The sequence below is a fragment of the Panthera onca genome, chromosome B1 (genome assembly GCF_046562875.1).
Source record: "Panthera onca isolate mPanOnc1 chromosome B1, mPanOnc1 haplotype 2, whole genome shotgun sequence".
Lineage (NCBI taxonomy): Eukaryota > Metazoa > Chordata > Mammalia > Carnivora > Felidae > Panthera > Panthera onca.
The window spans coordinates 136805715-136822878 of NC_138342.1; positions in this window are offsets into that span (position 1 = coordinate 136805715).

Consider the following 17164-nt stretch of genomic DNA (forward strand, 5'->3'; position numbering starts at 1 on the left):
ACTTTTGAAAGATAGGTGGGATGGGAAAGTATCATGATTTACTATTATAATGTATTTCTTCAACTTGTAGATTCTGAGTTGTCTTTTTCAGTTATGCTTGCTAATGAATTTAGAATAAAAAAAAATTAAACTTATCACCAGAGTTGCTAAATCATAAAGTGGTAAACCAAATTTTCTAGAAGCAGAAAACATTTTCAACCATATTTCTGTCACTAAAAACTCTTATGAATGGTCAATTTATACTGTTAAATAAGATATTTTTTTAAATTTATTTGTTTAAATTTTTTAAATGTTTATTTATTATTGAGAGACAGAGAGAGATGGAGCATGAGCATGAGGGGTGGTGGGGAGAGAGAGAAGGGGAGACACAGAATCTGAAGCAGGCTCCAGGCTCTGAGCTGTCAGCACAGTGCCCGATGCAGGGCTCGAACTCACAAACTCTGAGATCATGACCTGAACCGAAGTCAGATGCCTAACCGACTGAGCCACCCAGGCACCCCTAAGATAATTATTTTTAAAGTATAGTTTTTTTGTGTATTTCTCTTTACTTTGTGTGTGTAGATTTCACAATATATAGAACATACTAAAATACTAGTACTAAAATGTTTGTATGAGTTAAATTCATAGAGCAATTTTATCTCCTTCCTACTTCCTCTTTAAATCTGTTCTACGGATCACTTCTTTTCTACTCTGGATGGAATTTCAAGCAGATTCTATAGTTTTCGGGTAGCTCTTTATATAAGAGAAAGTCCTCTGATCAGTTTGAATCTCAACAGATAATACTTTCAGTAATTAAAATGTGCAGTCCACTGTCAATATCGAACACTTTTTAACTTCTTTTGGACTTAAGGTCTTTCCATCCCCATTTCAGAACTACTTCAGCAGGAAGCCTCAGAGAGAGGCAGTCCTGTGATGGCCCATTTGCTATGCCCCATCTTGCCTGTTTCATCATCCAATTCTCCCCCCAGCCCCAGTGAGTTCCCTCTGGACCTTTTAGGATTGTGTGGGAGAAGGGAGTGTGGGGTTAGATGAAGAAAGAGAGGTGAAACACTGGAATGATTTTATCTAACTGTTACTGTCACTTTCTGGCATTAACACTCTTTTAACTGGTCGATGTTCACAGCTGTTCCTTTCCCTCTTGTGGTGCTTTTCTGGGTGGCCTCAGAGACTTCTTTACTGTACTCTCTGTGATGTGAACATTGGGTCTTCTGGCATGATTGCTTACACATCCCCCCTCAGGCCCTGGGCATCAGGCTGTCACCACTTGTATTGAGGTCCCATTGCCCCAGACTGGTTCCCTCTGTGGATTCCACAATGTGGGCCTTGATAGACATTCTCCCTTGGCTTAGCATCGGAGGACATACAGCTACTTTCCTGTGATGCCCTGACTACTCTGTTAATCAGGGACCAAATAGCCAGCCATGATCACTTGCCTTTAAATTTCCAGATGTGGGGCTAGGTCTAGCCCTAGCATGTATACTGCACTAACTCCTGGGGACACAGGCCAAACTTGCTTTTGGTTGTCTTGAAGTCTCTTTTATTCAACTTGGAGTAAGAGTTGGGGCTGGGAGAATGGTTTTTGTTTTGATCACCTCCTTTAACATTCTGGCTTATGGTCTAGACTTCACCTTGAAATACGATAGTAGCTGACGTATACTGTTTTGTATTTGACCTCTGGGGCCTCAGTATGAAAATGAGATAGGGTCTCATTTTAACATCCTTCATATATAATAAATAGGCAAATACATAAAGAAAGCATGTTTAAAATTTTTTGTTGATGTGTATATATAATACAAGTGGTTTGTAGACCACTCCTTTACAATATGGCTTCATAGATTCATTTTTATAGAACACTGTTGCAGGAGGTATTAATAGTTGTGCTTCAAAACAAACAACTGGAAAATAACAAAAAAAACTTCTAGAGAAATAAGTATTCTTTCTTATACACTGCATTCTATTATTAATCTCCTGGAACTCCACAATATCTATTAATATCATAATAAAAACTTTGAGAATGTTTATAATTAAAAACTGTTTTATTTGGTCACATAATATGTCTTAGGAGTTTTTGGGAGGAGAGGAATTCACCTACAGCTTCACTTTTTAGTGAAGTGAATATATTTTCACTTTTTGCACCTTTGCTCATGGCTATCTTTAAACTGTCAACCTTTAAATTGTTAAATCCTGTGGTCAATTTTCAGTCTTCACCTCACTTGACCTCTCAGTAGCATTTGGCATGCTCCAAACCTCACTGGTTTTCTTAAACATTTTCTTTACTTGGTTTCCAGTTCACCACAATCTCATTGTTTTGCTCCCACCTCTTGGGCCCAATTATTTTCTGGTTCATCTGAATTCTCCCTGACCTCTAATCATTGGAGGCCCCCAGAGCTCTGTCCTCATCTCTCCTCTTCCATAGATATATTCTCTCTCTTGGCCATCTCTTTCCCTATAATGCCTGTAAATGCCTGCCATCCATGTGTTGATGACTTCCAAATTTCTATGTACAACCCAGACTACTCCATACACATTCCACTGGGCATTTCTTCTTGGATAGTTAATAAAAAATTGAAATGGTAACATGTCCAAATGCAAACTCCTAATCTTACCCCTGACACACATCTGTACAAACGCATGCACGCACATGTACGCACACACACAACCTGTTCTTCCCACATTCTTTTCCATTTAATTAAAAGATAATTCTATATTTCCAGTTAGCTTTTACTCTTCGTTAACTCCCCTCTTTCTCCTATACGCTATATCCAATCTTTCAGCAAACTTACCTGCTTTAAATTCAAAATGATAGAATCCTAGCACATCTCTGCCATTACATTCTGGTCTAAGCTCCACTCATCTCTCATCTAGAATATTGTAGTACTCTCTCTGCTTTCACTCTTGCCACCTCTGTACCTATGTATCTTTAACAAGCCAGAATGAACCCTTTAAAAAGTGGAAAGCGTATAAAAAGTGAAAAAAAGTTGTAACTATGGGAGATGACCAGTGTCAACTAAACTTATTGTGGTGATCATTTTGTGATGCATGCATCCATCAAATCATCATGTTGTACCCCTTAAACAAATACAGTGTTATATATATATATATATATATATATATATATATATATATATATATATATGGAATGGAAAAAAAATTAAGTCACTCCTCTCTCAAAATCTCTTACTGGATTCCTAATTTTCTCAGAGTATGAGCCTAAGTCTTTACAGTATCTCCCCCTCTAAGGGAGCTCCCACTCTTAACTCCTCAAGCTGACCCTTAGGCCCCTGCATCAATCAGTCTGCTTCAGGTACACTGATTTCTTAGTTGATCAACCAGCTCCAGCATCTGGGTATTTACTTCTGCTCTTCCCCTAGAGAGCCTCACAGCTTTTCCCACTTCTTTTACATCTTTGCTCAAGTGTCACTGTCTCAGTAAGACTTTTCTTGACCACCCTCTTTAGTATGCCAACACTTCCCCCACTCTGACACAACCTATCTCTTTTGCTTCTTTATTTCTCCTCATGCCACTTACCACCACCGGATTTTATTTTATTTATTTAAATAATTTCTATGGTTATTCTATATTATTTCTATATTATTTGCTTTTTACAAAAATTACTTTTTCAGGCAATTTTTTGTATTCGTTTATTTGTTTATTTTAATTGAGGTGTAATTTATTATCCAGTGAAGTTCACCTATTTTAAGCGCACAGTTTGATGAATTTTTACAAATGTCCACATTTGTGGAACCATCACCTCAATCAAGATAAAACACATTTTCATTACCCAAAAATGTGCCATCTGCATTGGGTCTGCTCCCCCACTTCTAGTGCTTGGCAACCACTGATCACTTGTCATTATCGTTTTACCTTCTCTAGAATTTTCTAGAACATACATGGAATCAAACATTTTGTTTTCTTTTGTGTTTGGCTCCTTTCACTCAGCATAATGATGTTTAGATTTGTACGTGTTTTTGCATGTATATTTTTCATTCTGTGGTTAATCTACAATTTGTTGTTTATTCACTTGTTGATGAACATTTGGGTTGTTTCCAGTATGGGTCATAGTGAGTAAAGATACTTGAAAATTTATGTATAAATCCTATGGGTATTTTATTTACCTAGGCATGGGATTGCTGAGTGCTATGGTATGTGATATACTAACTTTACAAGAAACTACCAAAAATGCTCTCTATAATGAATATATCATTTAGTTTGTCTTCCAGTTGTTCCACATTCTTGCTAACATTAGTATCATCAGTCTTTTAATTTCAGTCATTTTAGAGGATGGGTAATGATATCTCACTGTGGTTTTCATTTGCATTTTCCAAATGACTAATGAAATTAAGCATCTTTTTATGTGCTTATTTGCCATCTGTTTATGTTCTTTGTTGAAGTGTATTTTAAACCTTTTGCCCATTATTCTTTTATTAGTTTCCTTTTCTTATTATTGTATTTTGAAAATTCTTTTCTGACTCTGGATATGTGTCCTTTATCAATAAGTTGCTTGCAAATATTTCCTTCTAGTATGTGACTTGTCTTTTTAGAAATAAATTACCATGATCCTTGTTACGACTGTTTTTTTTTTTTTTTTCCTAAGAAAAAGTGAGAGAGAGCAAGAGCAAGCATGAGCGAGGGAGGGGCAGAGAGAGAGGGAGACAAAGGATCTGAAGGGAGCTCCACCATGATAGCAGAGAACCAGATTCAGGGCTCGAACTCACAGACCGGACCGTGAGATCATGACCTGAGCTGAAGTTAAATGATTAACTGATTGAGTCACCCAGGTGCCCCACTGGAATCTTTTATATTTTTTTTTCTGTTGTTTGCTGAGTATCTAGTATCTGTGGGTTCATAATTTTCACCAAATCTGTAAAATGTTTGGGATTATTTCTTCAAATATTTTTTCATCACTTCCATCTCTTTTCTCCTGAATCTCCAATTACACATCTATTAAGCTACTAGATATTGTTTCATATTTTCTTAATCTTGTATCTATGACTTTCATCATGTTATTAAGTTTCCACATATTCTGCAATGTTTAATCTGCTATGAGTCTTGTCCAACATATAGTTTATTTCAGGTATTACAGGTTTATTTTCTTTTCTCTTTTTTAAATTTTTTTTTTTAAGTTTACTTATTTACTTTTGAGAGAGACAGAGACAGCATGAGCAGTGGAAGGGCAGAGAGAGAGAGGGAGAGAGAGAATCCTAAGCAGGCTCCACACTGTCAGTGCAGAGCCTGATGTGAGGCTTGAACCCATAAAACCATGAGATCATGACCTGAGCTGAAATCAAGAGTCAGATACTTAACTGACTGAGCCACCCAGGCACCCCTGCAGGTTTATTTTCAATAAATTCAGTTAGGATCTTTTACTTTTTTATTTTTATTTAAACAAATTTTTTTTATGTTTACTTATTTTTGAGAGAGAGACAGAGTACAAAAGGGAGAGGGGAAGATTGAAGGAGACACAGAATCCGAAGCAGGCTCCAAGCTCTGGGCTGTCAGCATAGAGCCTGGTGTGGGGCTCAAGCTCACCAATTGTGAGACCATGACCTGAGCCAAAGTCAGATGCTTAACCGACTGAGCCACCCGGCCACCCCAGGATCTTTTAAATCTTCCATGTGTTTTCTTCTTGTGCTCATCTCTCTTCATTTTTTAGAATATTTGTAAGATTTATAATAGCTGTTTTAAATCAATAATCTCTGTCATTTCTGGATCTATTTCTACTTCATGTTATGGGGCATGTTTCCTTCTTTTTTTTTTTAGATTTTTAAATTTTTTTATTTTATTTTATTTTTCATGTTTCCTTCTTAAAAAAATTTTTTTGAGGTAATTTTGAGTGGTTGATCAATCTTGTAAAATTTACATTATTGAATACTGGATTTTCTTGTATTCATTCAAAAAGTTTGGACTGTATTGAGGTGCCTAGGTGGCTCAGTAGATTAAGCATCCACCTCTGGATTTCGGCTCAGGTCATGATCTCACAGTGTTGTGAGTCTAAGGTGGGGCTCACTTGTCAGTGCAGAGCCTGTTTGGGATTCTCTCTCTCTCTCCCTCTCTCTCTGCCCCTCTCCTGCTCACATTCTCTCTGTCTCTTTCAAAATAAATAAACCTAAAAAAAAAGTATTTAAAAAAAAAGTTTGAACTGCGAAATAGCGCACAGTAAGTGAAAGACTTTATTTAGGGTGGCTCCCAAACTTCTGACTCCTTACGTCCATGCCCTTATATAATTCCCTGAGGGCTTCTAATCACTAGAACACGGTGATCCTGTCTTACTTTTAATTTTTTTTTTTTGTAATGAATCCAGACAGCCTTTACTTTAGGTATAATTTATCCTTTCTCAAGATATGAACCTCCTGAGGACTCTGTTGAATAAACTGTGTATTAGAAAGTCTCTTCACTCTTCCCAAGGGGAATACAAACTGTTACCAGACCTGTGGAAATTTAGGAATTGTGTGGCTTCCTGACTTGACCTGGTTATCTCTTCAGTCTCATGGAGTTTCATCCGACATTGGCACTGGCACAGAATTATACCCTGCCAAAGGTGTGAGAAGACCCCTCTGAGATCATGAGCTCTTTCCTTCTACAGATCCTTCCCTATGGGGTACTCTGCCCTGCAAATTCTAGAGTCTCTTGAGCTCTTTCATGTGTCTTTCAGTTCAGCAAACTGCCAAGCTCTGTTTGCTGCATCCTGGAAACTGTCTCCAGGCAAAAAGCTGGGCAGGTCTCAGACTCTCCTTGTTTGTTTCCCTTCTCAGAGATCTCACGGTCCTGTGCTGCCTAATGTCCAATGTCAGAACATAATTATTTCACATATTTTGTTTCTGTTTTGTTTGTTTGTTTTAGGCAGGAGGGCAGTTTTCAGAGCAGTTAATACTTCAGGCATGCTTTATTTTGTGATCTGTCAATCTGTGGAATGAATATATCAGGACTGCTTTGTGTACTTCGGATTTGCCCACTGTGTTCATTGCTTAATCCCTAATGCCTGGAATATTGCATGTACATAGTAAGTGATCAATTAAGTGTTTACCAAATGAATGAGTTTACACATACTATTCTTAGTCTCTGTGGAGTGTACTTTCTGATTTATTTTACCAACCTTAAGAGCTTATGTAACTTTGGTTTCTCTTGCTATTTCACTTGGGGTATTTCACAGGGTCCTATTATTTTCAACTCTTTCTTGCTTCTCTGAGTTAATTCCTAAGATATTTGTTTGTTTATTAATTTAACAATACACATTGAAAACCTAGTCTATAGTAGGTGCTCTTTTAGGCACTAGTTAGAAAAACATGCTCCTCAGACTTTCCCTTTTTCCTGTCATTAGCTTAATCTATTTCATATCTTTCCCCCCAGTTTTTGTCTTCTTTCTGAAGTTTAGAGCAGCATCTCAAAATTCTTTAAACACAGTGGTCATTAGTATTTTTTCTTGGCTTTAAGAATAGAGGAGTCATGGGACGCCTGGGTGGCTCAGTCGGTTAAGTGTCCGACTTCGGCTCAGGTCATGATCTCGCAGTCCGTGAGTTCGAGCCCCGCGTCGGGCTCTGTGCTGATTGCTCAGAGCCTGGAGCCTGTTTCAGATTCTGTGTCTTCCTCTCTCTCTGACCCTCCCCCATTCATGCTCTGTCTCTCTCTGTCTCAAAAATAAATAAACGTTAAAAAAAATTTAAAAAAAAGAATAGAGGAGTCAGTTGGAAGTACCCTATTACATAGTTGGCTAGCAGGGATGGAGTGATACTTGACCTTGGGTGAGCATGAACAACTTGGTAGAGCAAAGGCTACAGGGAATAAATAGTTGGCACCTCTACTCCTTCCCACACTTGCAGGGTGCCAAAAGAGAAAATAAAGTGCCTTAGAACAGTATTTCTCTAAAAGCCTATTGGAAGATAGTGAATACAATGATAATAATAAGTATCTTTTGAAATGTTCTAATATAAAATATTTTGACTCTAAATCATTAAAGCATTGTTCTATGTATGTTATGTACAATTTTCTGCACAAGAAACGTGATGGTTCAATGTATTATATAGTTTCTAAGTGTTCCTGTTTAGAAAGCAAAATAGAAGCTTTCATTTTAAGATCTTAAAAAAAATGAGGCAAAGTTAATTTCCTGAGAAGATAATCACAGAATGGTGTAGTTCAGCTTTACTTCCTTTTTTTTCAGCTTTACTTTCAATAAAATGAAATATTGTATGTATCCTCTGATAATTTTCTGGCCACAATAAATCTTAGTTTGCTAAAAATATTTTCATTAATGTTTTCAGAGGTTAAAAATATTAGAAATTTATTTTTATAATCTTGCTTTTTAACAACTTTTTCTTTCAGGGAGACCTGGGTGGTTCAGTCTCTTAAGCATCTGACTTTTCATTTTGGCTCAGGTCATGATCTCACAGTTCATGAGATCAAGCACTGCATCGGGCTCTATGCTGAGTGTGGAGACTGCTTGGGAGTCTCTCTATCTGCCTCTTTCTATCTCTCAGAATAAATAAATAAACATTTAAAATTTTTTTCTCTCAAACTGCCAGACTATTAGCTCTATGAGGACAGAAATAATCTTTTTTGCTTATTTTTTTAAAGTTTATTTATTTATTTTGAGAGAGACAGCAGGTGCAGGGGAGGGACAGAGAGAGAAGGAAACAGAAAATCCAAAGTAGGCCCTGCACTGTCAGTGCAGAACCCGATGCAGGGCTCAAACCCACAAAACTGGGAGATGATGTCCTGAGCCGAAACCAAGAGCCAGTACTTAACTGACTGAGCCACCCAGGCACCCCTAACTTTTTGCTTATTGATGTAACTCTAGACCTGGCACATTCTAGGTGCTTAATAATTTTTTGCTACATGAGTGAGCACTATATATTATTAACTAACATTATTACTCATGTTGTTGAAAGATTTCAGTGATCATCTAGATTTTTCAAATTTTCTATGTAAATAAAAACCTTTATCAAATGGTTTAATTGTATAGGTACACACAAGTTGAAAGGTATCTCTAACTTAAAAGGAAAACACAACATTCACTCATTTAAAAATCAAACTGATCCAATGGAAAAAAAAATACTTGCATTGGTTTAAACCACATAGAAACCTATTAGAACATAAAAGCATATAATATATAAAAGGAAAAATAAATAATTGAATTATATATGCTTATCAGAAAATATGTCAAAATATATAGTACAGTTCTTCAGGAAAGCTAAAAACAACAAAAATTACCAGGATGAAATGTAGGCCAAAAGTATTTAAACTTTTTTCTCTCAATCAGGCACATAGAGAAATTAAAAAAAATTTTAGATGTTTACTCATTTTTTGACAGAGAGAGAGAGAGAGAGAGAACGAGTTAGGGAGCATGAGTGGGGTCAGGGCAGACAGAGAGGGAGACACATAATCTGAATCAGGATCCAGACTGAGCTGTCAGCACAGAGCCCGATGTGGGGCTCCAACCCACAAACCCTGAGATCATGACCTGAGCTGATTTTAGACGCTTAACCATATGAGTCAGGCACCCCAGCACATAGAGAAATTCATGGACAAGAAAAGCTCTGGATAAATAATGGAGAGTAAAGAAAGTTTACAGGTTTAAATCCCTTTTCCTATGAGGCCTTTCTTGGAGGAAGGATTGAATGAAGGAGGAAGTGTTTTTTTGTTTTTGTTTTTGTTTTTTGTAAGAATTTGAAAACTTGGGGTGCTTGGGTGGCTCAGTCAGTTAACTGTCCACTTCAGCTCAGTTCAAGGGTCTGAGCCCTGCAACGGGCTCTGTGCTGACAGCTCAGAGCCTGGAGCCTGCTACAGATTCTGTGTCTCCCTCTCTTTCTGCCCCTCCCCTGCTCGAGCTCTGCCTCTCTTTGCCTCTCAAAAATAAATAAACGTTAGAAAAATAAAAATAAACTAAAAAAAAAAGAATTTGAATGCCTGACTCTCTTATGAAGACTTAGAAGACTTAGAAGAGCAAACATTACCATTCTATACCAAAATAAACCTTTTTCTCTCCTCTCTGCAGCAAGCCCAAGTCACCACATGCTTTGCTCTGCTTGCTGAAGACTCTTGTGGAGTCATGGTTATATTAGATTCATGTTAAGATGTGCATCTGGCTTCTGTCTGGACACAGGTTACTATGGCTGACCTAAAATGGCACGAAAATGATACAAAAGCAGCCATACAGCTAGTTGTCTTTTCAGGTTTTCAAGATAATTACTCTCCTTCATTTGTTCTTCTTTGGTTATTTTCTGGAGCAATTTGATTTGGCCATTGCTGTTGTTACGTCCTCTTCTGATAGAATTTACCTGGCAGATGTTGTTGGCTATTGAGTTTGGCTACATTGAGCCATGACGCAACCTCTGGCAACGGAGTCTTTAAGTCTGCTTAAGTACACTTAAACAATATGTTTATTTATTGTTGAAAGAGAGAAAGAGGGAGAAGGAGAATGTGAGTGGGGCAGGGAGAGAGAGGGACAGGATGCGAAGTGGGCCCTGCACTGATAGCAGAGGGCTCGATGTGGGGCTGGAACCCAGGAAATGTGAGATCATGACCTGAGTCGAAGTCTGATGCTTAACTGACTGAGCCACCCAGATGCCCTTAGGTCTGCTTATAAATATAATGAGATGCTACACTTGCTTCCTACCGTTAAGAGACTTAAGTAAGATATTGGTTTTCTTTTTTCTCCTTTTTTTTTTTTTTTTTTTTTTTTTTTGCTTTGAGGAAGATTAAACTCAAATTAAACTCAAAACTCACTGTTGAATACTGCTACCAAGAAACAAAATCTGGAAAGAACAATATTGGACCAAAGTCAGGATTCAGATGAAGTACACAGCAATGTCCCTAATCTTTTTTTAAAAAAATTTAATTTAAATTCTCATTGGTTAATATATAGTGCAATATTGGTTTTAAGAATAGAACTTAGTGATTCATCACTTACATATAACACCTAATGCTCATCACAACATGTGCCCTCCTTAATGCCCATCACCGATTTAATCCATCCCCCTACCCAACACCCCTCCATCAACCCTTAGTTTGTTCTCTATAGTTAAGAGTCTCATATGGTTTGCTTCCCCCAACCCTTCTCTTTTTTCCTTTTCTCTATGTTCATCTGTTTTGTTTCTTAAAATCCACATATGAGTGAAATCATATGGTATTTGTTTTTCTCTGACTGACTTACTCCATTTAGCATAATACATTCTAGACCCACCCACATCATTGCAAATGGCACCTAATCTTTGTTTTTAAACTCTTCTTAATTTTTATTGCTCCTCCTTAAATAGTTTTCAAAAGCAAAAACTATTCTTGCATTTCATGTATAAAGTTTATGATGAATCAGGTGATTTTTAGAGTGGCCTCTCACCTCTGTGGATATTTATAAAAATAAAAATGAAAGCAAATTATGTTTGCTACAGATTCAAATTTTATCAAAGGAGCAAGAAGCCACATTCATTCATGTAGACATTAATGCTCTGTTTTGAAGGAAATCAAATAATGTTTATTTATTGGTAAGCAAGATTTGCTGTGGTCTTAGAAATAAGCCATAACATTTTATAAGTTATAAAAGAGTAATGGCCTCCAAGAGGCCAGTGGAGACTTTTGAGAAGGAAAACAAAAACAATAATTGAATGAAAAAGGATTCCATGTCTTTCAGATAAGATTTTGGGCACTAAAAACAAAGTTACTTTACATAATATTAATGCTGTCTTTATATGAAGAAGCAAACAAAGCAAGTTTGTATATTCTCTTCATTGGAAAGTGTGCATGATTTTAACTATAATGTAATGAGGATATTATTATTATCTGCTTTCTGGCATTGGTCTTTTCTACTTTTACATTTGTTTGTTCCCTCACTGTGAAAAGACCTGGACAAGGGACTGCATCTTATATTTTGTGCTTTTATCATAGTGCCATATAATTTAGTGCCCTCATAATTTAAATAATGAATAAATAATTTTTTCTTCAGCCTTGTGATTAGTTGTATAAAGTTTTGTATGCATATAATTAATTTTATATCAGATACATTTGACCTTATTTTCTTTTTGGAGCATGAGATGCTCAAAGATTGAACTTCCAAAGCTCCTAAAGCAATTTGAGAAAGTGGTTTGCTGTGAGGACCAGGGTGAGAGCCAATAATAGAGGCCTGTGAACAGGCTGCTATGCTATCTAACTTGTTCTTCAGGGTGAATATGTATCATGACCAGCCCATCCTGCTTTGCCTGGGACTTTGCTTGTTTTAGTATTGAAAGACTTGAATCCTAGGAACACCTTAGTCCATGTAATCAATATACAAAATTTCAATGGGTCAGACTATGTCTAGTCTATCTCTGTGTCTATCACTGTAAATGAATCTATACGTCTCCACATCCTGAATCACTATGTATGTATGTATTTAGATATCTATATCTGTACATACATACAGATATCTATCTGACATTTCTGTTTCCAAATACATGCATATCTGTATATATATACAGATATAGATATCTATACAGATAAAGGTATGGCGTATCTATATAGAATATAAGTATTCTGGCAGGGATGGGAAAACTTCCCATCCCCCCGTTTGTGCTTCAAAACTTGGCATTATTCACCTTTCTAACTGAGCAATTAAAAAAAATGTTTAATGTTTATTTATTTTTGAGAGACAGAGAGAGAGAGAACGTGTGCGCATGAGTAGGGGAGGGTCAGAGAGAGGGTGACACAATCTGAAGCAGACTCCAGGCTCTGAGCTGTCAGCACAGAGCCTGACACAAGGCTCAAACCCATGAACCGTAAGATCATGACCTGAGCCAAGTCGGACGCTTAACTAAGTGAGCGACCCAGGCACCCCTCTAATTGAGCAATTTGTATCTGATGCTCATTTTTTGAGCAAATCATATAAACACACTGTTGTTTAGTTTTCTCTTTTGCTTCATCTATGTATCTATGTATCTATCATCTGTCATCTATCTATCATTTATCTATCTAATGTTTTATTTTGTTAGTAAAAAAATCACAAACTGCAGGACACATTGCTGACAGACATATGTGGATGAAGTGGCATTTCCTCTGTGCTAGATTCACTTTCCTTTTGAAACCGATATTCTTAAATTACGTAAACTTGGGGGCATCTGGGTGGTTCAGTTGGTTAAGCGTCAGACTTAGGCTTAGGTCGTGATTTCATGGTTCATGCGTTCAAGCCCCGCATCAGGCTCTCTGGTCAGCTCAGAGCCTGATTCAGATCCTTGTCTCCCTCTCTTTCTGCCCCTCCTCCCCCCAATAAATAAACATATAAAATTACTTAAACTTGAATTTTTATGTAAATTTTTAATGCAAGTCTTAAATGTAGATTTCCAAAGCATGCAAATCATTAAAATATTAACTGGAAAAAAATGCTCCTGATTCCACTTCAACTATGTTGTGTACATGAACGACAAAAATGGATGTATCTCATATGGGAGATATTTCTTTTCAATGATTCCATGATTAAGGCTTTTTAAAGCCTACACAACTTCAATTTATGATCGATGTCTTATACAGCATTAACCTCCTCAGGCCTCACCATTCTGTGGGTAATATTTCACATTACCATTTATACCCACATTCTGCTTTCTTGTAGACCTCACCAAACAACTATACATCTTAGTTTTCTTTTCTTGCTTTATTTATTTATCTTTTTTAACATCTTCTCATGAAAATCTTGGAGTCCTGCACCATGAGTTCCTGGGACCTCTCAGGTGTATTCTTAAGTTTTCATCTTAGGCCATAGTGAGCCACCGAAGGATGTAGCTGGCTATATCTGCCACTGCCCTCCTTGAAAACAGGGCTTCTCTCTGCTCATTTCTTTACTTATGGGGATGTATTTTGCTAAGGCTATGTCTTATTCATCATTTTATCCCAGCACTTGGGATAGTATCTAGCATGAGTGAACTCATTTATTCACACGTTGTTATTGAGTGTGTAATATGTACTAACACAATGCTAGTAACTGTGAGTACAATGATGGATGTGAGAGACACTGGTCCTTCCCACACAGAGGGCAGTTACAGTTCACTGGGAGATATACTGATGAGTGAACAGGCAATTGTAATGCAGGATGGGATGCCAAGTGCCATGGGAGGGGAGTGCAGGGTTCTGGAGAAGCCAAGGAGGGGCACCCAGCTACTCCGTTTAGGTTCCACTTTGTCTCCATTGGCCTATTGATGGCTGGTGGTTCTGGCTAGATATGTTTTGTTGGAGAAAGGCAGGGAAATTCTTTACTTCTCTGGGCTTGGAAATGCATCTTGCTAGCACAGTTCTGTTTTTAAAAGAGACTAATCATCTCCACAAATCCTATATCATTTCTGGGTTTGAGGACTATTAAAAAAAACCAAACATGCATATTTTTAAAGCAGAAGATTGGTTCTTTAATGCATTTCAATTTCTGATTTACTACAAGAAAATTTCAGACTGGAATCTAAATTTATCTTTTTTTCTTTAAAAATATAACATACTAAGCATAATGTCTAAAAAATATGATGAAAACCTAAGACTAATACACTTTTTTTTTTTTTTGGTGGACCATGCAAGGAGAAAGCGTACCTCGCAGTTCTTTTTAAAGCATACATTTCAATTCTTTCTTTCTTTCTTTTTGCTTTAATCATCACTGGCAGGTGTGCATGATGATGTTTGTGAGGTTTCTTTTATTTCTGGCAAATCACTAGTATACAGTTTTATTTGTATGAAGTAAATTTCAATGGGACCAGTGCACTCTTTGGAACTCATTTAGTATCACATAGTGGTAGGCCAGGATAAGAAACTCTTTTAAATGAACTTTTTTTGTTGTTGTTTCCTATTCTGTATCATTCATATGCTAATATTCTGTCAAGTTTCAGCATGTATCCTAGAGCTTTAGAAAGTATTTTGTCTTTAGATATTTCATTCATGCTTATCAAAACACAGTCAAATAAGAAAAATCTGGCTCACTTTGTAGTCATTTTTAACTGATAACATATTGTATAGTTATTTAAAAATATTTGATTAATTCTCTTTGATTGTATAGTTTTAATTAGTATTAATTTATAGTTTTAATTAGTATACCATAGTTATTTAAAAATGTTTTATCAATTCTCTGAGTATACGAAACACATCAGTATATTTTACTTCAATGAAGGGAAAAGTATAGCATATAAATATTAAATAAAATTCCCCCAGGTTTTGGTAATAAGTGTTCAGAGAAAAATGGAATCACTATTTTAACTATTATTAAAATAGTAATATTAGATTCACTATTTGTATTATTAATAAAGTTTTTTATTAATAATAACTTAATCTAGATTATGTAATTTCATGGATGCTATACATTTTTCAATCTTTTTTTTTTTTTTTTTTTTTTTTAATGTAAACCTTGTTCTTGAACTCCAATCCTCTGGATAAAAGGAAATAGGCATGTATGAAATCTATTCCTTTTTGTTCACAGGGTGTTATACTAATGATTCCTATCATTATTTGTGTCATGTTACATGTAGAAAATGGTGGTATTTATATAGAACATTAGGGTCAATAACAAGGCTGCTGATAACCTTTCAGTGACCACCTGGGTATTTGGTTGGCCCTGGGCCTTGCTTAGATGTCCAGGCCTGAGAGGATGAATATCTCACCACATCTCTGCACCAGTCACAACACACTGCTTGAGAAGCTCTATACTCATGTGCAAAGGGGAGCCTTGGCAAAGCTGTGTAATAGATTACCATTAATACAAACTTGAGCTCTGTTCTCTTCTGTCTTTTCCTTTCTTCTTTTATTTTCTTCTCTCCCTCCCCACTTTTTTTTTTAGTGTTTATTTATTTTTGAGAGAGAGCGAGTGCAAGTGGGGGAGGTGTGGAGAGAGAGGGGGATAGAGGATCCAAAGAGGTCTCTGCACTGACAGCAATGAGCTCGATGTGGGGGCTCGAACTTAAGAATCATGAGATTACAGCCTGATCCAAAGTAGGAGGCTCAACAAACTGAGCCACCTGGGTGCCCCCTACCCCGTCATCTTTTAATAGAAAATTCATGAAAATGTTTTTGTGAATATAACTAATAAGCAGTTATTCTAAAATGTTTGGATAATAAAAAATAAAAATAACATGAAGTTTTTGATAATTCCAACACCCCAAATAACTGTGGTTACACTATGGTTGTGTAAATTGTCATCATATGTCATACACAGTATGTATGCTGCTTTTTTCTTAAGCTTGCTGTTCTGGATACATTTCCCTATGTAATTAAACATGATTTTTAATTGTTGAAAGATATTGCATTAAAGGAATGTTATATAGTTAATTTTAGAATTAGTTTGTTTGTTAAGTAATTCTCATTTTTCCTGGTGTTATAGTTAATATGTTGATATCGATCCTTAAACATAAGTAGGATAAATATTTAAGAGTAGAATTAAGAGGTCTATTTTAGTTGTATTAGCTACTAAAACATGGCATATTAAACTCCTAGAAATTGTGTTTGGCCAGATACGCTTTTTGCTCACATAATGGTCAATAGAGTGAGGTGTGGTTTTTCAGGTGGTGGTGCAGAAGTACCACCATTATTCAGAGTCCCAGGATAATGGCGGCAGGCTCTGTCCTTGTTTACACATAGTCACCCTGGGAGAGGATGTCCAACCAACTCAATTGTACTCATTGTCCATTGGTAGAACCTGGTCATGGTTGGATCACATCAAATTACTCGGGGACACTGGGAGAGGAAGTTTAGCTGTGCACTAAGCTACCTTGTCTTCATCTCAAGATTACAGTTCTAACCATATTTGAATATCTTGCCAATTGTTCCAAGAAATGTTTTACCTATTTACACCCAAGCCAACAGTTAGAAATGTTTTACCTCAATATTAACAGGCTTATTTTAAAATAGTTTTCTGAGCTCAAAGTAAAATATGAAACACTTCTCATTGTAGCTTTAAGTAGTAATTCTTTGACTACTAGTGAAATTGAACATTTTCAATATGGGTATGGACCATTTTTCTTTCTTCCTGAATTCTGTGTTTATGAATTTAACCATTTTTTCTACTCAGTTGCCCATATTTTTCTTCATCATTTTAAAAACTCTATTGATTGATTGATTGATTGATTGAAAGACAGAGAGAGCACAAGTGGGAGAGGAGGGCAGAGGTAGGGAGAGAGAGAGAGAGAGAGAGAGAGAGAGAAGGAGAATCTTAAGCATGCCCCATGCTTGATGTGGAGCCTGA